We start from the raw sequence: 12921 nt of genomic DNA on the forward strand, positions 1-12921 counted from the left end.
TACGTACGTAACCACATATAAAAAACAACTGTATCCTGTGTATAATCGTTTTTCTAGAATATAAGGTCTATATATACACCATCCACCCCTTTACCATAAGTATCAAACCAAATTGTAATATAATTCTTCAACAGCCTTAGTAAGCAGCCCCCTCTCTACACCCTAATTCGTATTCAAAGAAGAACCTACACATACATACATATATTGCGATATTTAATCATAGTTATTAATTGTTAAGCCTTAAGTAGTAGATACCTAAAAAAATATTAAGATATACCTAACAAAAACAACAATAAAATAAAATAAATATTATTTGTAAAATATTATATGAAAAATAAATACTGTGTTAAATAAAAATGAATATTATAAAAATATATTGGAATGGATTTTATTTTATTAATTTTTTATTTTTTGCAAATACACAGAAAAATAATTCGAATAGTATATGAATAGTGTTCAAAAAGTGTTAGCAATGTCGGGATTTCTGTATTTTATGAATGCAATTCATAAAACTTTAAATACTGGTTTCTTGTCAGCGAGAGTTAAAGAACAGCTTTGGTGCGTGAGTGTTTGCAGGTGGCGGCAGATTTCTATAGCACAGAAATCCTTTGTCGTTTTATTCATTCATTTTGTATGGTTTCGCTTTTTCTTATTTACTTACATGTTAATTTTCTGTGCCATTAGAACAACCATATTCAATGATAAACATATCGAAATAATTTGGAAAATACATAAGCGAATTTTATAAAGCCAATACAGAGGTGGTAAGAGTGTCTGAAATAAAGAAACAATGGAATGCAAAATTAGTCCTAATCGAGTGAGTTGAAAGACAGTGAAAGCAATAGTCAAATAAACGGTTGGCAAAAGCACAAACACCAAGTAAGGGGAGAGGCGAAGAACGATACCAAAACAAAACATAGCCGAACAATGGATTGTGGTTGTGGTAAAGAGAGAGCGAGATAGAGGAAAATTAGCGCAAATAGTGGTAAAGTAGAGCGAAGTAGGAAAGTAGTTGTGATATTAATGAAATGTTTACATTTTAACAGTGACTTTCTCATTATTATAAGATTTTTTACATGCGAGGAACATGTAAAATATGGAAAAAATTACTATTTTTATTATTTGAATTTTACCTGTAAGGGTGATCATTTGAATGCATTTTTACGTAAGTTATTTATTTGCTCTTTCGAGTCATGCTTAATGATCTCAGTTTAGCAATGAAAAGGAAAGCTAGGAGAAGAACAAACGCGACGCGTTTCACCGTTGGTCATGTGGGTCGGTTCTTTTTATGTGGGGAATAGTTAAAACATACACATACCTTGTAAAAAACCAAGATTATCTTTATCCTCTGAGAAAACTAATGGTTGGAACTTTTATTAGGATGTTTTACATTTGACAGATATTGGATTTTGAAAGACTTTTGCTAGTTGGGAACATGTCATAAATTATTGTTTTAGACCATCTGCATAGACAAGTTATCTGTACGACAGCTTTTGTGTAGTGGACTTCCTCGAAGACGGGTCAACGAAACTGGTGTTGTGTTTTTATACTTATTAACTATATGTGATATTGAACTTCTTGGGACATTATATTCTTCATCTCTCATAGTGATATTCCGATCGTATAATCGCCAACAATGAGTTTTTCTTGTTGTCCACAATGCATTCTGTTGACCCCAAATGTATCGATTGTCATTTCTATTTGGTTGTTTGTGTTGGACGTATATTAATTTTTATAATACATATCTAATAAAAAAAAAATAATATACGCTCACAAATTACCTCTTAACACTCAAGAATACTAAAACTTTGCGAAAAATATAAAATATGATACCTAAAATAATGGTATTTTTAAATTCGTCAGAGTTGCATATGTTTTAGCCCATCTAAAATCGAGTTATCCATTTTATCAATCAATTTTACAGCAAAATATCAAATATTACAATTACAGTTTCAGTTGAACCTAAAGCGTTTAAAAAAGTATATATATATATATATATATATATATATATCTGTTGTACTTCCTATTAATCCGGTTTTCCGCTGACTCATACGTTTCCAGATTCAAAAAAAATGTAATATGGATCGGTTGAGTTCAAAGATATTCCGGAGACAGATGAGTACGTTGCGGCAGCTGGACCATCATAATCTTAAGTTTGCTAAAACCACTCTTATTTGTTTAGGCAGCTATCGTTCTTCTGTTGTAGTAGGTGGTGGGTGCACTCCACCTAACTCTTGGATCTAACACTCTCTCTCTAGATGGTGATCTCTCCTTACGTGGGTGACGAATCCCATTAGTGTGGTGATGACATAGATGTTTCCCAAACAGGTAATACGTAAACAACATCCTTTTATGTCGATGTACGGGTATAATCATCACCTCCTTATGTAAACTCATCACTGGTGTCATTAGAAGGCACCCGGGTGCACTTCCCTGGATGGTAATCTGAAAGGTTTGAATATTCAACTGTGCATATCGCATACCAAATTGGTGCTACCGACTGAACAATTGATTTGTAGCAGTTTAACAAGGTTTCTCTATCAGCACCCCAAGAGATGCCGACAGCTCTACTCCTGATCTTATCACAAATATATGTGACTTCCGAAAAATAAAGGTTAAATACCTCCGAAGATAAAGACCATTCCTTGGGGAACTCCATATTTCATTCTACGGGTTTTGGACATATGTAATTGATTGGCCAAACTTTGAACTAGTTTGAAGTCCGAAGTTTGGCCAGCTCTATATCCTCGAAAAGCTTAGTGTGGTATCGAAGCCTTTAAATAATTCAAGAGCCACCAAAAATTTTCTATCACACATCCAGTTGTTGCTAAGTCTTCTGCATATGACCCGTAATGTTGTTATTGTGTTGCGCATCTTCCGAAATCCATGTTAGTGTTGGGCAACTGGGAACCTATTTCTTGTGGTGTTTCCTCATCGGCTCGGAGAACTCTTATACGACGGATCACACTCTGTTTCGCATTGATACATTCGATATGATCTATAAAAGTGCGATTAAAAAACTCGTCGGATCTATGACCGATCTATCACCATTCCCTCTAGAATTCTAGAGTGTCTTAACCGTTGCCCACAATTTACTTGTTGTGGCACAAATATTGCAAAGTTTCTGGTGATCTAGCCACATTTTCCACTAATACTCGCATACTAATCTATTGACTTCATGGCTCTTTAAGAGGTAGTATGATCGGGGGGAAACGTGGGTTGTCATATTACCTTATTTATCAGACCACGGCTACGCATTAACCGTGCAAACATGGAGCTACCACATCCCAGGATATAATGCTTCTCACATATGAGATAAGTAGACCACTAGAACATCCAAGTCCCAAAAATTCCACGTGATTCGGAAGAGTGCAAATCTGATTCTGATATGAACTAGGATAATATTTTTTTTTTTTTTTTTTGAAATTTTCATTTTTTACCACAAACCAAGCTGGAAAATGGGGAAGATCTTGACCGCTTACAGTTATCGTATTTCATAAGATAGCTATGTATGTACAGAATAACGTGTTAAAATTTGGAACCAATTGCATTATTATTTTTTGAGTTATAGTGCCCGCGAATTGTAAAAAAAAAAACTGTTTCCAGTAAAACACATTAAAGTGTTGAGAAACGTTCTCGCTGCCACCTGCCCCTTTCACTATAAATAATTTATATTTTCAATAGTTTTTGAAATTTTCTCAAGTGAGAAGTTATAAATTCAAAGTAAATAAAAAATCCCTTAATCAAGTTCACGGATAATCAAGGCCCGACTGTATTAATTCTGGCAAATCATAAGATTTGAAATGGAAAAAGGGATTATCGACATAAATTATGGTTTCTCATTAAACAGAACCATTTTTAATTCACTTTAATTTTATTTCATATTAAAAGCTCACACATTTTTCAAATTTTATCATTCCATCAAAATTCGAATTTGAATTGAAAAACTTTGCAAAAAATATTCACACGACAATTTTTCCATGTTGACATTTTAATAAGATAAAAACAATAACAAAACCGAATGGGAAATTGTGTGAAAGATATCAATGACAATTGGACGACAAAACCAATGATCCAGCAGCATCGAATGACTGACGCCTGGTCGAGGCAAAACAAAAGCCAGGCATCATTGGCAAACGACCTCATTGCCCACACAAATATCGACCATTACATACGAAACGATAGACGCCATCAGGGGACCGCATCGTATTATTTGTAATTTTATAAATGAGTTGCCAAATTATAATCCCAACAAAAATAAATTTATAATTATTCGGGACAAAGAAGGGCCTGTTTTGACCATACACAAAATAAAAATCCATAAACACACTCGAAGGCAAACAATGCGAGGGCAAACGACCAAACAAAGGATTGGGGATCTGTTGTTGTTGCTACTAATGCTGCTGTTTCACATTATGATGGCCACACAGGACACGCACACACACACTAAAATCTGTAAAATTGAATGGTGAATGTTTATGGTGTAAACTATCTCCCATTCAGAACAATGGCAAGTGTGAAAACCATCTTCCATTCAACTCTTAAATAGTTTATAGTGTGGCTGGTGATGATGATGACCATGGGCCATGGCTATGGAGTGTATCAAACAGCACAAGTCAAAAAAGAAACCCAACCGAACCGAATGATGAATGAATGGAAACCAAATACAAAATATTAATCCTCTAATAATTACCGAGAAAATGATAAGGAGAAAAGTGGACGAATGGATAATAATGATGCTGTTGTGGAATATAATTATTGGACATGGGATATCCTAGCTATTATACTTCTGTTTATATTTGTTGTAATTCATTTGGGAGGGTTGGTGTAAATGATGACCAGCATATCTAAAATGAATAGTTAAAGAATTGCAAAGGCAAAGGTCGTTTTGTGGGACAATGGCAAAAATAATAATAGAAAGGTACAAATAATAGTATCATTTACACACGCAGGGATAGGGAATTAGTTTTCAGTTTATTGGATCAAATGGTCAAGCAAAAATAATTTACAACCACATTAACAATAACAATATTATATTGTCTGCTTTGTTATTGGTAGGTTATGTTTATTATTTGTGGGGGTTAATCTTCTTCTAAACAATTAAAGTGGATTTTTAATTCTTGAAATTAATTATTTTTGGAAAATTTGCTACTTTATAAAATTTTAAAGTAGAACAATTTCACATCGCTGAATAAATGAAAAAATAAATTTATAATATTGGACTCAAAATGATAAAATTAAAAGGATAAAATCTGTATACCTTCCACCATAATGTTGACATTCAATATACCTAAAATGGTTTTCGACTTTTATGTTGGGTATACCAAATACCGAATAATGTGACTTTCCTTTATATAGGGTCTACAAAAAAATCTATCGTGACTTTAACAGACAGAAGGACATGGCAAAAAGCTTCTGATCAAGAAATGCGGGGGTCTTCGTTGAATATTTCGAGGTTAAAAATCTACAAGGAGAACATCATGAGTTTTATATGGAGGGGTTTTATCTGAGGCTGTATTAAGCCCAGCCAGGTCCCATATGCCTAAAAACACGAGTGAATATAATTTCAATATTTATTATAATACTCAGGTGTTTACAAAATGAATAATAGTGATAGTTGAACTTCTAGGTCGAGAAATTGAAATATAGCCATAGGCTGATGATTTGCTTGTCACAGTCAGCCCGGCTAGTTGATGTTGGGTTCTTGGTATTCGGCTGGTCACAGTCGGCTCGAAGATGATCGGTTAGTTGCTGTCGTTTGGGTTTCAGTTGTTTAGGGTTCGGGTAAATAAAACTGCTGGAATATAGGTGCTGAAAAATAGCGGGGATCTAGCGTGGAGCTGGAAAAGAGCGGGAATGCGGATGATAAGCTTGCCACCACTCTTGTGTCAATTATTATATATTATTATGATATGAGACTATATATAAATGGTACGCCTAAGACCCAAAGTTTTCCCAATTGACGCGGGATATAGACTTGGAACGAAGAAAATGGGTTTTTGTTAAAATCAGTTCATATATATATTTAAGTCCGGTTTTATGTAAAAGGTGCACAAAAGACCCAACTTTTGTCGCATAACTTAGAAAATTTCCAGCATTCACGCTGCGGACGAGCCAAATATCTTCATCGGTCGTAGTTTGTTAACGCCAGAGGCCGCCCCGTATATCCGTATCGTAATACGAAGTAAATGAGAATGCAGGGTGAGATAAAAAACTGCAACCAACTTCAGACTGCTGTCATTTCAAAGCCACTCGTCCGACAGCTGTTAAAATTATTCCAGTGACAGCTCATTATATTGTTTACAAGCGTACAAAAGCATTTTGGTGAGAATAAATGCCAAATATCCAAAATCTCCGGATACCAATCCATTGGACTATTGTGTCTGGAGTATTTTGGAAAGCAAGGTTGGCACTAATAAATACCAAAGTGTCGACCACTTCAAGCAAGCGCTTCGCGGGAATGAGGTAAAATACTGCAGAGCAATATTCGGACAGCGTGTGACGGTTTCTTTAGCCGTTCGAAGGCCATAATTCGTGCCAATTCGAACAAATCTAAACTTATTCTGAAATTTGATGATATTTCCAATATTTTGCTTTCATTCAATAAAGTTTAAAAAAAATGTAAAAATTATGTCGTTTGACGTTGTTTCAGTTTTTTATCTCACCCTGTACTATGTACTACAAGATAGGTGCTTGCCCATAAATGCATTGAAGTTGAAGAACATTACCTGCTTTTAGGCATACTAATTGCGGTAGTGCAAAAATATGAAACGATCCGAAATTAGGGGCGATAACAATTGTTTCTAAGGAAATTGGGAACAGTATTTGAAATGCTTTCTGAACTGCATCGGAATTGTGGACCTGTTCAGGCTCCCTTTTCGGTACTGCGTACGTAACGATCCATCCTGTTGTCGTGGAATTTCAGAAAGGTAGATGTTAAACAGTTCCGGAGATATTATCCCTCTTTTGGGAACTCCCCTTTTAAGTCTACGGACCTTCGAATTCCTATTTCTGATTTCCACGTATGAATGGCGTCCACACATATAATTTACGATTCAACGTTTAATACTTGGCTGGTGAGTTCGTTCGACGTCTTGGAACAGCTTGGCGTTAATGACTGCTATCAAACGCCTTTGATAGGTCCAGCGCCACCATAACTGTTCTATTTCACGGTCTGTTCTAGTCCTTCCGTTATATGTGTGGAAATGACGTACAAAGTTGTTATTGTACTTCCGGAGTCCGTATTTATGAGTATCATTCACAAATTTTTGGGTGTAAGAATGCCTCAAGAGTCTTAGCGACAAAAGTGTGACCGGCCTCTATGATTCACCTTCGCTGTTATATTTAACTGGCTTCAGTAGCGGTACCATCCTACCCATTTTCCATGCATCGGGAACTATTTGGGTGGCTAAAGACAAGTTGAGGACTTTGATTAGGTACTCTACTCCTGGCTCATCAAGCTGTTTCAACATCAGATTCCATCCGGACCAAGCTCCTTGAATGATTTTGCGCTTCTGATGGTACTTGCAACATCATCCAGCCTAAATTATGGTGGTTCCTATTCCACTTGGAGAAATCGTATTCGTTGCAATACCCTTCTCTTTGCCCTGTTACTTTCGGAGTGCTCTACAAACTGCCGGTTGAAACAACTCGCGCACCTCTTCGGATCTATCATCTCAACGTAGTTAAATGTGACAGATGTCCGATCATCCTTGCTTCCTGTGTTCGAGAGCGACTCAACCATTCCGGTATTGATGTTACAACACTTCAAATGTTCTAGCCACTTTTTCGCTTTTGGTCACCGACTAACCTGCTCACTTCTCTGATTCTGAGGTTAGTAGAGTTGGTACAACGAAGCTCATCACGATGATCATTTGCTAATCGAGCTACCGCAATGACATAATTCATGGTGTGCATTAAAATCCAATAGTACCATACGGTTATTGCCTTCCAAAAGATGACTAATGTCTAGCAAGAAACGCGGGACGTAGCTATTTAACGCCGCGGTACCACACTTGACCGCTACCCCCATACATTCCGGGTATGGGTCACTAGAGTCTAGCTCAAGCGAGACAGGTCTGTACTGGACAGAATTGTGCAATAGAAATACTATACCTACACCTAGCGTACGATCCTTCCTTATGACGTTGTATCCACCAGAGCACTGTCTTTTTAAAATGTTTAAAGTGATTTTTCTTTACTTTAAATTTATTTTCTAAACCCTTAGATTTTCGATTGATACACAAGACAGTAATGAAAAGGACAAAACATTTCACATTGGAATGTATCTCTTATAGGTCTTATAATCGTTTATAGTACTTGATTTTCGTCGCTAATTTTTTGGACTGAGATTTAGAACTCAATTTAATAGCAATATAAACTTTTCCAGAAAATATTATGGTTAGTGAAATAATATATTTTCCATAAAATTTTTTATTTCTAATTGAAGAGCTTCTAAATGATTCTCGTACATCCAACATCTGCCTTGTTTTAGTTCAATGCAATATGTTTGTGAGATTTCATGTATCCACAATAATTTTCTGGTTCATTGCATATTTTCTATGACAATGAATTGCAATACCACCGAACAATTGAACAACCAACCAACATCTTTGCCATTATTATATATATCCCCTCTACCAGCAACAAACCAAAAACAACGCCAACAAATACTACAAGCCAACGTCAAACAATAAAACATTTTAATAGCCGAGTTGGTTCTCTTTCGCATGTCATATCTTTTTAACAACTTTACCAATAATTCAATTGTCACTACGAGTCCGAGTGAGGTCAGCTGGTGCTACTTTTATTTTTGCTGTTGGTATTTGCTTTGCTACTGCTGCGGGCGGGTGTATTTGTGGGCTATTATTTTATGAGTGTGTGTGTGTATGGATGGACGAATGGCCTGATGCAGGGTCGTTCGTTTGGCCATTCTTGTTGTCATTGTTGCTGTGACTGTGACCAGCAAAACAATGGAAACAGCAACAAAACCAGAAAATACAGTAGTAGCATCCGTAAACAATATAAAACTCGAAGGCACATTGCAAATCTCCCTTTTCATTGTTATCCCCCTTTTTGTAAATGAATATAATGTACGGTATGTGTATACAAATATGAAAACCGTTTATGTTGATGTAGTGGCGATTGGCACAGACCACATAGTTGGTACCCCTCTAACACAATGATGATCGTAGTGGGCACATGTCCTTATGGGACATGTTTTGTGTATATTATAATATCCTGTGCTAAATTCTATGTATGTTTTCTAGCCATTGTTTTGTTTGACTCTTCGGAATTAACATTTATGGAACAAATACAGAAATCAAATAACAAATTGACTTTCTGTAAACCAATAAGGGAAATTTGTTAATTCCATATTAATAGAGTTTGCTTGAATGTTCCTTAATATGTCTTTTTATAAATATTGCCAAATGACTTCTGGAGCGGAATTACAAAAATTGGTTAAGTTCGATCGATCGGGTGGATATGCCATGGAAAATTTTTGGGTGGGAACATTTGACAACCAATGAGAACCTAAAATATCAAATTAGAGTAATAAAAAACGTTCCCGAATTCCGTAAAATTCAGAAATATGGATGATATTGTTATTTGAGACCCATCATAAAAATAGGACCAATATTGATAATTTATGGTAGGAGTATTTGCTACCCAATGAGAAAAATAATATGAGAACGCTAAAGCCAGCGAACCCCCTGCGAAAATGTGTTCCAAATCTTAAAATCCAAGAAAGAGTAGGCCAAGATATTGCATTATCGAATTAATAGGCTTTCCCCTTAGGGACCGTTCAAGTATCACGTAAGCACTATAGGGGTGACAAGGGGGAGGGGCTGATAAATATTTGCAATAAATCTGATTATGTAATACTTGAACGGGCCCTAAGGGGAAAACCTATTAATTCGATACATCAATATATTGACCTACTCTTTCTTCGGTTTTATTTTCATCTGTATTTACCGTTTTAACATTTTTGAACATAAATTGAGCTGCGAACATCACGAAATTTTATAAAAAAATTTTCGTGTAAGAGGTCTAGGTATGCATGAGATTTTATAGCTTATATTACTTTTCCCCAAAATACTCTATATGATTCAAATCCGGGGACTGATAAGGTGTTTGAATCGCTTTTGAACAAATATAATGCATCCATTTTCGATTTCCTACTCCGGCAGCGCATATATTGTCTCATTCTATTACAATGACTTCTCCGTTTTAAATGGCTTTTTCAGATCAACTTTACCTTGAGGACCATGCTTACGCAAAATTCTTCGAATTGTATTTGGGTTACATATATTTTTCAAATATTTCTCTGCGATTTCAGCTAGTTTTGGTCCACTTAGCTTTGGATTATCGGTCACTTGTTGGAGCAAGCACTTTTCGACTCTAATATTGAATATTTGTACCCTTCACCACACTGTGTTACAGGGTATTATGTCTTTGTACATATGTTTGTAACGGGCAAAAGGAATCGAGATAAACACATGGTTCCTTTTGAGAATATCCATAGAATCACATTCTAAGTCGATTTATGCATGTCCGTCCATCTGTCTGTCCATGTTAAATTGTAAACAAAGTACAGGTCGAATTTTTTATCCGATTTGGATGAAATTTGGCACATCTCATTTATTTGGCCCAAGACGAACCCTATTGAAATTGGGAAAATCGGTTCAGATTTAGATATAGCTCCCATATATATTTTCGTCCGATTTAAGGTAAATGGTGCACCAAAGTCCCTATATGTCTTTCGATTTGCACGAAATTTGGCACAGCGTAATAAATTAAGCCTAGAGTAATATGTGCAAAGTTTTGTGAAAATCGGTTCAGATTTAGATATAGCTCCCATATATATTTTCGTCCGATTTAAGGTAAATGGTGCACCAAAGTCCCTATATGTATTTCGATTTGCACGAAATTTGGCACAGCGTAATAAATTAAGCCTAGAGTAATATGTGCAAAGTTTTCTGAAAATCGGTTCAGATTTAGATATAGCTCCCGTATATATATATTCGTCCGATTTAAGGTAAATGGTGCACCAAAGTCTCTATATATCTTTCGATTTGCACGAAATTTGGCACCGCGTACTGAATTAAGGCTAGAATGATGTGTGCAAAGTTTAGTGAAAATCGGTTCAGATTTAGATATAGCTCCCATATATATATTCGTCCGATTTAAGGTAAATGGTGCATCAAAGTCCCTATATATCTTACGATTTGCACGAACTTTGGCACAGCGTAATAAATTAAGCCTAGAGTAATGTGTGCAAAGTTTTGTGAAAATCGGTTCAGATTTAGATATAGCTCCCACATATCTTTTCGTCCGATTTCAGGTAAATGGTGTACCAAAGTGTCTATATATCTTTCGATTTGCACGAAATTTGGCACATCGTACTGAATTAAGCCTATAATGATCGGTTCAGATTTAGATATAACTCCCATATATATTTTCTTCCGATTTCAGGTAAATGGTGCACCAAAGTAGCTATATATCTTTCGATTTGCATGAAATTTGGCACAGCGTAATAAATTAAGCCTAGAAAATCGGTTCAGATTTAGATATAACTCCTATATTTAGATATAACTCCAAAATAGTTGTAGTCCCATGTGTTGGGATTGATGTTAATCGGTTTACTTATAGATAAATATCACATATTTATGTTCGTTCAATTTCATGACAATGTTCCTTCGAAATGGCGACGTCTGTTAGGATACATATGTATAATATACCCAAAATGGTGAAGGGTATCTATAGTCGGCTCATTCCGACTACTTTCCTTACTGTTTTTTTTTAATTGGTCCAAAGACACCTGGAGTCTATTATTTCACCTTTATTAAAAATACTACTGTCGTTATTAAAAACCATTTAACTGAATACAGAAATTCGCAATTGCAAACTTCTACTGCAAAATTTAGCCAAGAAAAGAAACCCTAGAAAAATAAACAATGCTCAAAACCTCAAGATGTTTCATTAACAACGACAGCAGCAACGACACCTAAACCTTTATTAATCCTTTAAATAAATGCCACAATCTTAAGTGTTTCCAGCCACCCCACCCTGCAGCAATGCAATGAAATTTCTACTCTTTAAATGGGTAATAAAAACAATTAACGTCATCATTACACACACACCCAGGGCAAGGATTGGGGAAGGAGAACCACATGACTTGTGGTGGTAATTTATTAGACGGAACATATGAAACATATCCTGGCCGACATCCAAAGGAGTCTTTTGTTCAGTTACAGAGACACTTGCAAAAAGAATTTAATAAATAATTAAGAAAAAAAGGGCAAATGTTTGGGAGAAAGAAATGCGGAGAGAGCAGGGATATGTTTAAATTGCAGCCGTTTAAAATGTAATTACCAAGGTCTATGGGAAGTTAAGCAGGAAGAGTGCAGAACCCCCCAGACATGAAACGCTGTAGAAAAACAAAAATTGTTGCCTTGGTAAACATCAGCGTCTGAGGGATGGGTTTCCCCTGGCAGACAGACAGCCGGGCGACAGTGTTAAATGGTTTCTGGGGATAAACACTACCAGTCAGCCACACAACCAACCACCACTTCGAAAAAGGGTTTAACCAAGAGTTCATCAAAAGGAGTTTGCCACACATTTTCAAAGGAAGGCAAATGATTTAGGAAAAGTTAAATGAAAATAAACATAAACAACATCCATCAAACACACTCATACGCAAACACCATATATGAACTTCATATCTTGTCTCAGGGGTGGTCCATCGATATGCCGACCCACCAACAACTTCATAATTTTTTCTTTTACCCACAACACCAAACAAATATTTTGTTTGTGATAACTTGTCCAATGTGGTTGGTTGCAGCAGCAACAACAGTCGTATCCAACCACAATGCATTGTTGTTTTTTGTTTGTTTGTACCTCCTCGTACGGTAGCAT

This window comes from Musca vetustissima, unplaced genomic scaffold (genome assembly GCF_032173495.1).
Source record: "Musca vetustissima isolate MV318-11 ecotype Yass unplaced genomic scaffold, APGP_CSIRO_Mvet_v1 utg20001, whole genome shotgun sequence".
Classification (NCBI taxonomy): domain Eukaryota; kingdom Metazoa; phylum Arthropoda; class Insecta; order Diptera; family Muscidae; genus Musca; species Musca vetustissima.